Raw genomic sequence first — 13,149 nt, 5'->3', positions numbered from 1 at the left:
ACTCTACATCGCAAATGATGTCTTCAACAGGGATTTTTCTGGGAGCTAAGGCAAAATTAAGACCTTTCCTTAAGAGACTAAAAACCGCAGGCGAAAAGGAAAAACTAGACAGATTAACCACCTTATTGTCCTTAGGGAGGGAATTCGAACTACCCACCGACATACCCTTAATACCAACCTTACAAATAGGGCTATCGATCCCATCTAACACATTATTACAACTACCACTATTAATACAATCTACCTTATTAAATTCACCACTAGGAATATCGGCTTCATTATTTGAATTATTGCATTTATATATTAGAGCTTTATTATCACCGTCGCCATTGTTTATATTAACGTTACCTACTTCATTATTAGAAATATTGTATTTATATAATAGAGCATTATCATTATTAAAATCGAAAATATTTATATTAACGCTAAGTTCATTTCTCACAGCATTTGTATCTACCCTAACACCGCAATCCTTATTACAATCTACCCGTTCATTTCTCACAGCATTTGTATTTTCCCTAACACCGCAATCCTTATTACAATCTCCTTTATTAATTTCACCAATCGGATTATCGACTGCATTATTTGAGTTATTGCATATATGTATTAGAGCATCATTATCATAGTCGTATTTGTTTGAATTATCGTTATCGTCTTCACTATTTGAAATATTGTAATTATATACTAGAGCGTTATTATTATTAGAATCGCATATGTCTAAATCAATGCTACGATTATTTCTTACACCACTCAGAGTTACCTTAACGCCGCAATCCTTCTCCGCAAAGGGGGCTCCAGTCTCCATAACTCCACTACCGGTCTTCTTATCCACCGCAGACAAACGTTGAACCTTCGACTCCAGCTCTTGAGCGACCGGAATGCCTCGCGAACAGCGTCCAACGGAACGGTCTGATCTCCCCGTGCGTAGATCTCTAACCGCTGATCTACCAGAATCAAAGCCCTCTGAAACACGAAAGCGCACTATTTTATCAGATCTTCCACGCAGATCTTTATTCACGGAAGAGTCAACCGTAGAGCAGGCCACTGGTTGCTGCGGATCAACCGGAGAGCGATCACCACAGTCCACTGCTTGGCTGACCAGACTCATGGGCCCTCGATCATCGCCGATTGATCCAATGTCCGACACCTTGTCGCTGCTCCCACCGCCGCTTCCAATCATCCAACCAGAGCCAGAGCGCGGCGGATCCATACCACCGGAAGAAGAGCCGCTTAAAACCCAAGCCCTCAGGGAGGAGACCTGGTTTAAGGAGACTCGACTGACTGAACCCCGACCAGACTCCAGATTCGCACAGCCAGAAAGTTTATCATTATTAGAATCGCATATGTCTAAATCAACGCTACGATTATTTCTTACAGCACTCGGAGTTACCTTAACACCGCAATCCTTCTCCGCAAAGGGGGCTCCAGTCTCCATAACGCCACTACCGGTCTTCTTATCCACCGCAGACAAACGTTGAACCTTCGACTCCAGCTCTTGAGCGACCGGAATGCCTCGCGAACAGCGTCCAACGGAACGGTTTGATCTCCCCGTGCGTAGATCTCTAACCGCTGATCAGTCTCCATAACACCACTACCGGTCTTCTTATCCACCGCAGACAAACGTTGAACCTTCGACTCCAGCTCTTGAGCGACCGGAATGCCTCGCGAACAGCGTCCAATGGAATGGTCTGATCTCCCCGTGCGTAGATCTCTAACCGCTGATCAGTCTCCATAACGCCACTACCGGTCTTCTTATCCACCGCAGACAAACGTTGAACCTTCGACTCCAGCTCTTGAGCGACCGGAATGCCTCGCGAACAGCGTCCAACGGAACGGTCTGATCTCCCCGTGCGTAGATCTCTAACCGCTGATCAGTCTCCATAACGCCACTACCGGTCTTCTTATCCACCGCAGACAAACGTTGAACCTTCGAATCCAGCTCTTGAGCGACCGGAATGCCTCGCGAACAGCGTCCAACGGAACGGTCCGATCTCCTCGTGCGTAGATCTCTAACCGCTGATCAGTCTCCATAACGCCACTACCAGTCTTCTTATCCACCGCAGACAAACGTTGAACCTTCGACTCCAGCTCTTGAGCGACCGGAATGCCTCGTGAACAGCGTCCAATGGAACGGTCTGATCTCCCCATGCGTAGATCTCTAACCGCTGATCAGTCTCCATAATGCCACTACCGGTCTTCTTATCCACCGCAGACAAACGTTGAACCTTCGACTCCAGCTCTTGAGTGACCAGAATGCCTCGCGAACAACGTCCAACGGAATGGTCTGATCTCCCCGTGCGTAGATCTCTAACCACTGATCAGTCTCCATATCGCCACTACCGGTCTTCTTATCCACCGCAGACAAACGTTGAACCTTCGACTCCAGCTCTTGAGCGACCGGAATGCCTCACGAACAGTGTCCAACGGAACGGTCTGATCTCCCCGTGCGTAGATCTCTAACCGCTGATCAGTCTCCATAACGCCACTACCGGTCTTCTTATCCACCGGAGAAAAACGTTGAACCTTCGACTCCAGCTCTTGAGCGACCGGAATGCCTCGCGAACAGCGTCCAATGGAACGGTCTGATCTCCCCGTGCATAGATCTCTAACCGTTGATCCGTCTCCATAACGCCACTACCGGTCTTCTTATCCACCGCAGACAAGCGTTGAATGTTCGACTCCAGCTCTTGAGCGACCGGAATGCCTCACGAACAGCGTCCAACGGAACGGTCTGATCTCCCCGTGCGTAGATCTCTAACCGCTGATCAGTCTCCATAACGCCACTACCGGTCTTCTTATCCACCGCAGACAAATGTTGAACCTTCGACTCCAGCTCTTGAGCGACCGGAATGCCTTGCGAACAGCGTCCAACGGAACGGTCTGATCTCCCCGTGCGTAGATCTCTAACCGCTGATCAATCTCCATAACGCCACTACCGGTCTTCTTATCCACCGCAGACAAACGTTGAACCTTCGACTCCAGCTCTTGAGCGACCGGAATGCCTCGCGAATAGCGTCCAACGGAACGGTCTGATCTCCCCGTGCGTAGATCTCTAACCGCTGATCAGTCTCCATAACGCCACTACCGGTCTTCTTATCCACCGCAGACAAACGTTGAACCTTCGACTCCAGCCCTTGAGCGACCGGAATGCCTCGCGAACAGCGTCCAACGGAACGGTCTGATCTCCCCGTGCGTAGATCTCTAACCGCTGATCAGTCTCCATAACGCCACTACCGGTCTTCTTATCCACCGCAGACAAACGTTGAACCTTCGACTCCAGCTCTTGAGCGACCGGAATGCCTCACGAACAACGTCCAATGGAACGGTCTGATCTCCCCGTGCGTAGATCTCTAACCGTTGATCAGTCTCCATAATGCCACTACCGATCTTCTTATCCACCGCAGACAAACGTTGAACCTTCGACTCCAGCTCTTGAGTGACCGGAATGCCTCGCGAACAGCGTCCAACGGAACGGTCTGATCTCCCCGTGCGTAGATCTCTAACCGCTGATCAGTCTCCATAACGCCACTACCGGTCTTCTTATCCACCGTAGACAAACGTTGAAGCTTCGACTCCAGCTCTTGAGCGACCGGAATGCCTCGCGAACAGCGTCCAACGGAACGGTCTGATCTCCCCGTGCGTAGATCTCTAACTGCTGATCAGTCTCCATAACGCCACTACCGGTCTTCTTATCCACCGCATACAAACGTTGAACCTTCGACTCCAGCTCTTGAGCGACTGGAATGCCTCGCGAACAGCGTCCAACGGAACGGTCTGATCTCCCCGTGCGTAGATCTCTAACCGCTGATCAGTCTCCATAACGCCACTACCGGTCTTCTTATCCACCGCAGACAAACGTTGAACCTTCGACTCCAGCTCTTGAGCGACCGGAATGCCTCGCGAACAGCGTCCAACGGAACGGTCTGATCTCCCCGTGCGTAGATCTCTAACTGCTGATCAGTCTCCATAACGCCACTACCAGTCTTCTTATCCACCGCAGACAAACGTTGAACCTTCGACTCCAGCTCTTGAGCGACCGGAATGCCTCGCGAACAGCGTCCAACGGAACGGTCTGATCTCCCCGTGCGTAGATCTCTAACCGCTGATCAGTCTCCATAACGCCACTACCGGTCTTCTTATCCACTGCAGACAAACGTTGAACTTTCGACTCCAGATCTTGAGCGACAGGAATGCCTCGCGAATAGCGTCCAACGGAACGGTCTGATCTCCCCGTGCGTAGATCTCTAACCGCTGATCAGTCTCCATAACGCCACCACCAGTCTTCTTATCCACCGCAGACAAATGTTGAACCTTCGACTCCAGCTCTTGAGCGACCGGAATGCCTCGCGAACAGCGTCCAACGGAACGGTCTGATCTCCCCGTGCGTAGACCTCTAACCGCTGGTCAGTCTCCATAACGCCACTACCGGTCTTCTTATCCACCGTAGACAAACGTTGAACCTTCGACTCCAACTCTTGAGCGACTGGAATGCCTCGCGAACAACGTCTAACTGAACGGTCTGATCTCCCCGTGCGTAGATCTCTAACCGCTGATCAGTCTCCATAATGCCACTACCGGTCTTCTTATCCACCGCAGACAAACGTTGAACCTTCGACTCCAGCTCTTGAGCGACTGGAATGCCTCGCGAGCAGCGTCCAACGGAACGGTCTGATCTCCCCGTGCGTAGATCTCTAACCGCTGATCAATCTCCATAACGCCACTACCGGTCTTCTTATCCACCGCAGACAAACGTTGAACCTTCGACTCCAGCTCTTGAGCGACCGGAATGCCTCGCGAACAGTGTCCAACGGAATGGTCTGATCTCCCCGTGCGTAGATCTCTAACCGCTGATCAGTCTCCATAACGCCACTACCGGTCTTCTTATCCAACGCAGACAAACGTTGAACCTTCGACTCCAGCTCTTGAGCGACCGGAATGCCTCGCGAACAGCGTCCAACGGAACGGTCTGATCTCCCCGTGTGTAGATCTCTAACCGCTGATCAGTCTCCATAACGCCACTACCGGTCTTCTTATCAACCGCAGACAAACGTTGAACCTTCGACTCCAGCTCTTGAGCGACCGGAATGCCTCGCGAACAACGTCCAACGGAACTGTCTGATCTCCCCGTGCGTAGATCTCTAACCGCTGATCAGTCTCCATAACGCCACTACCGGTCTTCTTATCCATCGCAGACAAACGTTGAACCTTCGACTCCAGTTCTTGAGCGACCGGAATGCCTCGCGAACAATGTCCAATGGAACGGTCTGATCTCCCCGTGCGTAGATCTCTAACCGCTGATCAGTCTCCATAACGCCACTACCGGTCTTCTTATCCACCGCAGACAAACGTTAAACCTTCGACTCCAGCTCTTGAGCGACCGGAATGCCTCGCGAACAGCGTCCAACGGAACGGTCTGATCTCCCCGTGCGTAGATCTCTAACCGCTGATCAGTCTGCATAATGCCACTACCGGTCTTCTTATCCACCGTAGACAAACGTTGAACCTTCGACTCCAGCTCTTGAGCGACCGGAATGCCTCGCGAACAGCGTCCAACAGAACGGTCTGATCTCCCCGTGCGTAGATCTCTAACTGCTGATCAGTCTCCATAACGCCACTACCGGTCTTCTTATCCACCGCAGACAAATGTTGAACCTTCGACTCCATCTCTTGAGCGACCGGAATGCCTCGCGAACAGCGTCCAACGGAACGGTCTGATCTCCCCGTGCGTAGATCTCTAACTGCTGATCAGTCTCCATAACGCCACTACTGGTCTTCTTATCCACCGCAGACAAACGTTGAACCTTCGACTCCAGCTCTTGAGCGACCGTAATGCCTCGCGAACAGCGTCCAACGGAACGGTCTGATCTCCCCGTGCGTAGATCTCTAACCGCTGATCAGTCTCCATAACGCCACTACCGGTCTTCTTATCCACCGCAGACAAACGCTGAACCTTCGACTCCAGCTCTTGAGCGACCGGAATGCCTCGCGAACAACGTCCAACGGAACGGTCTGATCTCCCCGTGCGTAGATCTCTAACCGCTGATCAGTCTCCATAATGCCACTACTGGTCTTCTTATCCACCGCAGACAAACGTTGAACCTTCGACTGCAGCTCTTGAGCGACCAGAATGCCTCGCGAACAGCGTCCAACGGAACGGTCTGATCTCCCCGTGCGTAGATCTCTAACTGCTGATCAGTCTCCATAACGCCACTACCGGTCTTCTTATCCATCGCAGACAAACGTTGAACCTTCGACTCCAGCTCTTGAGCGACTGGAATGCATCGCGAACAGCGTCGAACGGAATGGTCTGATCTCCCCGTGCGTAGATCTCTAACCGCTGATCAGTCTCCATAACGCCACTACCGGTATTCTTATCCACCGCAGACAAACGTTGAACCTTCGATTCCAGCTCTTGAGCGACCGGAATGCCTCGCGAACAGCGTCCAACGGAACGGTCTGATCTCCCCGTGCGTAGATCTCTAACAGCTGATCAGTCTCCATAACGCCACTACCGGTCTTCTTATCCACCGCAGACAAACGTTGAACCTTCGACTCCAGCTCTTGAGCGACCGGAATGCCTCGCGAACAGCGTCCAACGGAACGATCTGATCACCTCGTGCGTAGATCTCTAACCGCTAATTAGTCTCCATAACGCCACTACCGGTCTTCTTATCCACTGCAGACAAACGTTGAACCTTCGACTCCAGCTCTTAAGCGACCGGAATGCCTCGCGAACAGCGTCCAACGGAACGGTCTGATCTCCCCGTGCATAGATCTCTAACCGCTGATCAGTCTCCATAACGCCACTACCGTTCTTCTTATCCACCGCAGACAAACATTGAACATTCGACTCCAGCTCTTGAGCGACCGGAATGCCTCGCGAACAGCGTCCAACGGAACGGTCTGATCTCCCCGTGCGTAGATCTCTAACCGCTGATCAGTCTCCATAACGCCACTACTGGTCTTCTTATCCACCACAGACAAGCGTTGAACCTTCGACTCCAGCTCTTGAGCGACCGGAATGCCTCGCGAATAGCGTCCAACGGAACGGTCTAATCTCCCCATGCGTAGATCTCTAACCGCTGATTAGTTTCCATAATGCCACTACCGGTCTTCTTATCCACCGCAGACAAATGTTGAACCTTCGACTCCAGCTCTTGAGCGACCGGAATGCCTCGCGAACAGCGTCCAATGGAACGGTCTGATCTCCCCGTGCGTAGATCTCTAACCGCTGATCAGTCTCCATAAATCCACTACCGGTCTTCTTATCCACCACAGACAAACGTTGAACCTTCGACTGCAGCTCTTGAGCGACCAGAATGCCTCGCGAACAGCGTCCAATGGAACGGTCTGATCTCCCCGTGCGTAGATCTCTAACCGCTGATCAGTCTCCATAACGCCACTACCGGTCTTCTTATCCACCGCAGACAAACGTTGAACCTTCGACTCCAGGTCTTGAGCGACCGGAATGCCTCGCGAACAGAGTCCAACGGAACGGTCTGATCTCCCCGTGCGTAGATCTCTAACCACTGATCAGTCCCCATAACGCCACTACCGGTCTTCTTATCCACTGCAGACAAACGTTGAACCTTCGACTCCAGCTCTTGATCGACCGGAATGCCTCGCGAACAGCGTCCAACGGAACGGTCTGATCTCCCCGTGCATAGATCTCTAACCGCTGATCTGTCCCCATAACGCCACTACCGGTCTTCTTATCCACCGCAGAAAAACGTTGAACCTTCGACTCCAGCCCTTGAGCGACCGGAATGCCTCGCGAACAGCGTCCAACGGAACGGTCTGATCTCCCCATGCGTAGATCTCTAACCGCTGATCAGTCTCCATAACACCACTACCGGTCTTCTTATCCACCGCAGACAAACGTTGAACCTTCGACTCCAGCTCTTGAGCGACCGGAATGCCTCGCGAACAGCGTCCAACGGAACGGTCTGATCTCCCCGTGCGTAGATCTCTAACCGCTGATCAGTCTCCATAATGCCACTACCGGTCTTCTTATCCACCGCACACAAACGTTGAACCTTCGACTCCAGCTCTTGAGCGACCGGAATGCCTCGCGAACAACGTCCAATGGAACGGTCTGATCTCCCCGTGCGTAGATCTCTAACCGCTGATCAGTCTCCATAACGCCACTACCGGTCTTCTTATCCACCGTAGACAAACGTTGAACCTTCGACTCCAGCTCTTGAGCGACCGGAATGCCTCGCGAACATCGTCCAACGGAACGGTCTGATCTCCCCGTGCGTAGATCTCTAACCGCTGATCAGTCTCCATAACGCCACTACCAGTCTTCTTATCCACCGCAGACAAACGTTGAAACTTCGACTCCAGCTCTTGAGCGACCGGAATGCCTCGCGAACCGCGTCCAACGGAATGGTCTAATCTCCCCGTGCGTAGATCTCTAACCGCTGATCAGTCTCCATAACGCCACTACCGGTCTTCTTATCCACCGCAGACAAACGTTGAACCTTCGACTCCAGCTCTTGAGCGACCAGAATGCCTCGCGAACAGCATCCAACGGAACGGTCTGATCTCCCCGTGTGTAGATCTCTAACCGTTGATCAGTCTCCATAACGCCACTACCGGACTTTTTATCCACCGCAGTCAAACATTGAACCTTCGACTCCAGCTCTTGAGTGACTGAAATGCCTCGCGAACAGCGTCCAACGGAACGGTCTGATCTCCCCGTGCGTAGATCTCTAACCGCCGATCAGTCTCCATAACACCACTACCGGTCTTCTTATCCACCGCAGACAAACGTTGAACTTTCGACTCCAGCTCTTGAGCGACCGGAATGCCTCGTGAACAGCGTTCAACGGAACGGTCTGATCTCCCCGTGCGTAGATCTCTAACCGCTGATCAGTCTCCATAACGCCACTACCGGTCTTCTTATCCACCGTAGACAAACGTTGAACCTTCGACCCCAGCTCTTGAGCGACCGGAATGCCTCGCGAACAGCATCCAACGGAACGGTCTGATCTCCCCGTGTGTAGATCTTTAACCGCTGATCAGTCTCCATAACTCCACTACCGGTCTTCTTATCCACCGCAGACAAACGTTGAACCTTCGACTCCAGCTCTTGAGTGACCGGAATTCCTTGCGAACAGCGTCCAACGGAACGGTCTGTTCTCCCCGTGTGTAGATCTCTAACCGCTGATCAGTCTCCATAACGCCACTACCGGTCTTCTTATCCACCGCAGACAAACGTTGAACCTTCGACTCCAGCTCTTGAGCGACCGGAATGCCTCGCGAACAGCGTCCAATGGAACGGTCTGATCTTCCCATGTGTAGATCTCTAACCGCTGATCAGTCTCCATAACGCCACTACCGGTCTTCTTATCCACCGCAGACAAACGTTGAACCTTCGACTCCAACTCTTGAGCGACCGGAATGCCTCGCGAACAGCGTCCAACGGAACGGTCTGATCTCCCCGTGCGTAGATCTCTAACCGCTGATCAGTCTCCATAACGCCACTACCGGTCTTCTTATCCACTGCAGACAAACGTTGAACCTTCGACTCCAGCTCTTGAGCGACCGGAATGCCTCGCAAACAGCGTCCAACGGAACAGTCTGATCTCCCCGTGCGTAGATCTCTAACCACTGATCAGTCTCCATAACGCCACTACCGGTCTTCTTATCCACCGCAGACAAACGTTGAACCTTCGACTCCAACTCTTGAGCGACCGGAATGCCTCGCGAACAGCGTCCAACGGAACGGTATGATCTCCCCGTGCGTAGATCTCTAACCACTAATCAGTCTCCATAACGCCACTACCGGTCTTCTTATCCACCGCAGACAAACGTTGAACCTTCGACTCCAGCTCTTGAGCGACCGGAATGCCTCGCGAACAGCGTCCAACGGAACGGTCTGATCTCCCCATGCGTAGATCTCTCACCGCTGATCAGTCTCCATAACGCCACTACCGGTCTTCTTATCCACCGCAGACAAACATTGATTCTTTATTTATCAAAACCCTTAAGGTAGGGTAACACCATACATTCACTCCTTAAGGAAGGAGAACCCTCCACAAGCCATATGCCTTTTCATACAATAATCCTTCACTATCTCTCCGTGTGGAGTATCTAGCCTCTATATAGGCCTCATACATACAATACCATGGGTCATTACCATGGTTCCCTCATACCATAAACTAATACCATGGGCCCATTACATTATTACTAACTACTTGTGGTCCCTTACATGATATGGGTTAACCACCTTATTTATTACTATGGCCCATCTCATTATTACATTATTACCTTGGGTACCTCCCTTGGTACCCCATATTATCCCCCCTAGGTATATAACATCAGCTCACAAAGGGGGTTAAGAAAGATGAGGAGGTGTTGGTAATTGAGGAAACTAAAGGGAAGAAGCCTAAGCTATGAAGAGGTACCTAGGATCCTACTAGGTGTCTTACGAGAATCCAAGTAATGAAGCTAGAGGTAAAGGAAACTCAGGGGGGAGGAGGTTAAACAAATTGAAATTAAGAATAAGTATAAGAAGCCCTGAGAATTGTCTAAGTGGAAGAAGGTAAAGATCGAGTAAGTTATGTTCATTGACAAAGAAGGGTTGGAGGCCACGTCTTTCCAAGGCCCATAGGAAAGTGGGGAGAAAATAGTCGAAGGTTGCAGAGAGAAAGAAGAACCAAGTGTGCCTCAGTCCTCTCAAGGGAAACATGGGGATGAGGAAACATCTAAAAAGAACAAGTTCCTCATGGAGATGGAGGAAGCTATCATCGAACTCACTATGTCTGAACAAGTTATTCAAAGGGAAAATGAAACTTTAAAGGAGAATAGCCTACGTCTATAGAAAGAATTGGAGGAGTGGAAAGCGAAGCATCAAAAGGCGTGTCGATTCATGAAGAAAAACTAGGCTCACATAGATCAGATGCAGAAAAAGAATGAAGAATATCAAGGTAGGGTTCAGAATGTTGAGTCCAATAGGGTGCAACTGGATCAACTACCTGCAATAGTTGCAACACACGGCAAATAATGAATTTTTCTTCTAATGTGCAACATTTTTCTTGCACAAGGGATATGCAAGGAGCTAGGTGTGGGTGGGATGTTCAGTCTCGATTTTGTTCATTTTTTATAATGTCCTAAGGCCTTTCTCCCCCCTATTTTGAACTCTTTTTGACCCTTCATGACTCTCTTTTTACCATATCCTATGTGTTTTGACGAAAAGGGTGTTTTGGGCTTTAAGGTATGCAAATTAGTCTAAAAAGTATCATTTCACTTTATTCTTGAGTATTTATGAAGTTAAATGATACCTAATCATATTATCTACAACTTCAAGATCAGTGACTAAATCCTATGTAGGTCAACTATCTTCTGAAGAAGTTCAGCGATTTCCTGCAGATAGGCCATGATTTCTTGCAAAGTCCTCAATTTCATTTAGATACAATGATTTCCTGAAACCATTCTAATTTCCTACAATGATCTTGATGGTTGAGTATGTTCCGATTATCCTCGAAGAGAATGAAAACATGAGTTTTATGAAGAAATCCATTTACATGGATGTTGTCCTATTGGCTACCTCAAACTTCCTCCGAAACCACCAAGATCTTTAGATCTCTCACGGAAAACTGTAGTGGGAAACAACCTCAACAACCAAATGAGATTATTTTGATCCAAGCTTTTAGTCATGGATCAAACTTAGCATGCTTATTTTTATTATCATTCTGAGTTATTATTAGCAAATAATTGTAGTATTTCAATTTTACTATTCGGGCATGTTTATGCCTATGTATTTGTATAAATACTTTTATTTTTCATTTATAAGGGGGCTCTGAGATACCAGGCTTTGATACTACTGTAATACTTGTCCAATTTAATACAAATTTCATGTTTTGTTGATCATGTTGTGTAAACTCATTTACCAATTGAAGGAGTTGTGAGTAAGGGATGGCCCCTTTACTCACAACTCCTAGAGTTGAGTATTGTGTTCTTTTAATTATTTCCATGAGTTGATAGAGTCATTACAAAAATTTTGATTCCTCTTTTATAAATTGTAGCAACACATGTGTGATGATTAAATGGTGAAACTTATGTGATGAATATGTTTGGAGTATTTGAGTATGCTTTAATCTTAAATTTCAAATTGTTGAATTCAGTCATCTTTTTCTGATCAACATCAACAATTTTCAGAAATTTGGAGGGATGATTAAATCCACTACATAGCCTTTGCTGCTAAGTCTTGATGGGAAAAAGGGATATTGAATATATGTGTGTATGTGATTTTGTTTAGGGAAACACTTAATGTATTAGCGTGAATATATTTTTCACAACATCTCGGAAGGTTACCTTCTCTTGGTTGATAATTTATGTTTGTCAAATTTTATGTCTATAATTTACCGAAACAGGGATGTTAAAATGTATGGTTCTAAGATTTTGTGTGGGTGGGATTAGACAAGTTGTGTGATAAGAAATAATCTAGAACATACTGCGAGTTTCTACTAATATCAATTCTATTTTTCTATAGAATACCCATAATCATTTTACCTTCATTATTGTAAGCGTACAAAATATTATTTTTTAGTTCTTAGATGATTACTAGAAAAATCAATTTCCTCATAAAAAAGTCCTTAAAATAACCATTGAAAGAGTCAAAGCATTGCCTTACAATTTTTGTTGTAGCTAGAGGAATTTATTCAATCAAGGATCCACTAGGACTTTAATTTTCAATTCCTATTGCATCCCAAATAGAGGAAAAAAAATGACCAATTGTTATGTAAATATGAAATTTACTTTAATAAAATGTTTAAAATGTAAATGCATTTCCTTCATGGTAAAAAAAGGTCCATTCCAACACAAAACGTTTTATTTAGCCTAGGTTTTCATGATCAATGTGAAGCCACTGAATGGCTGCACTTGAATATGTCGACAAGTGTAGAGACCATTTCATGAATAGATATTAGACTTTTCATTGATAATTTTTAAAGCTCTATCAATTTCCTTTTCTAGAATTTTCTATTAGTGCTTATGTCAACTCCATCAAGTTCAAAATAGGAATGTCAAGATGTTATTATGTTGTTGCAACAAGGAGCTAGGAAAAGAAATTTCAATCAAAGGGAGACTTTGGGGTGGGCACGATAACGTTTTGCCAATGACTTCATTGGGTTCCTAATTCAT

Source organism: Pinus tabuliformis, chromosome 4_2 (genome assembly GCF_031772625.1).
Source record: "Pinus tabuliformis cultivar Carrire ecotype Pingquan chromosome 4_2, CPIR1, whole genome shotgun sequence".
NCBI lineage: Eukaryota > Viridiplantae > Streptophyta > Pinopsida > Pinales > Pinaceae > Pinus > Pinus tabuliformis.
This window is presented reverse-complemented; position numbering follows the sequence as displayed.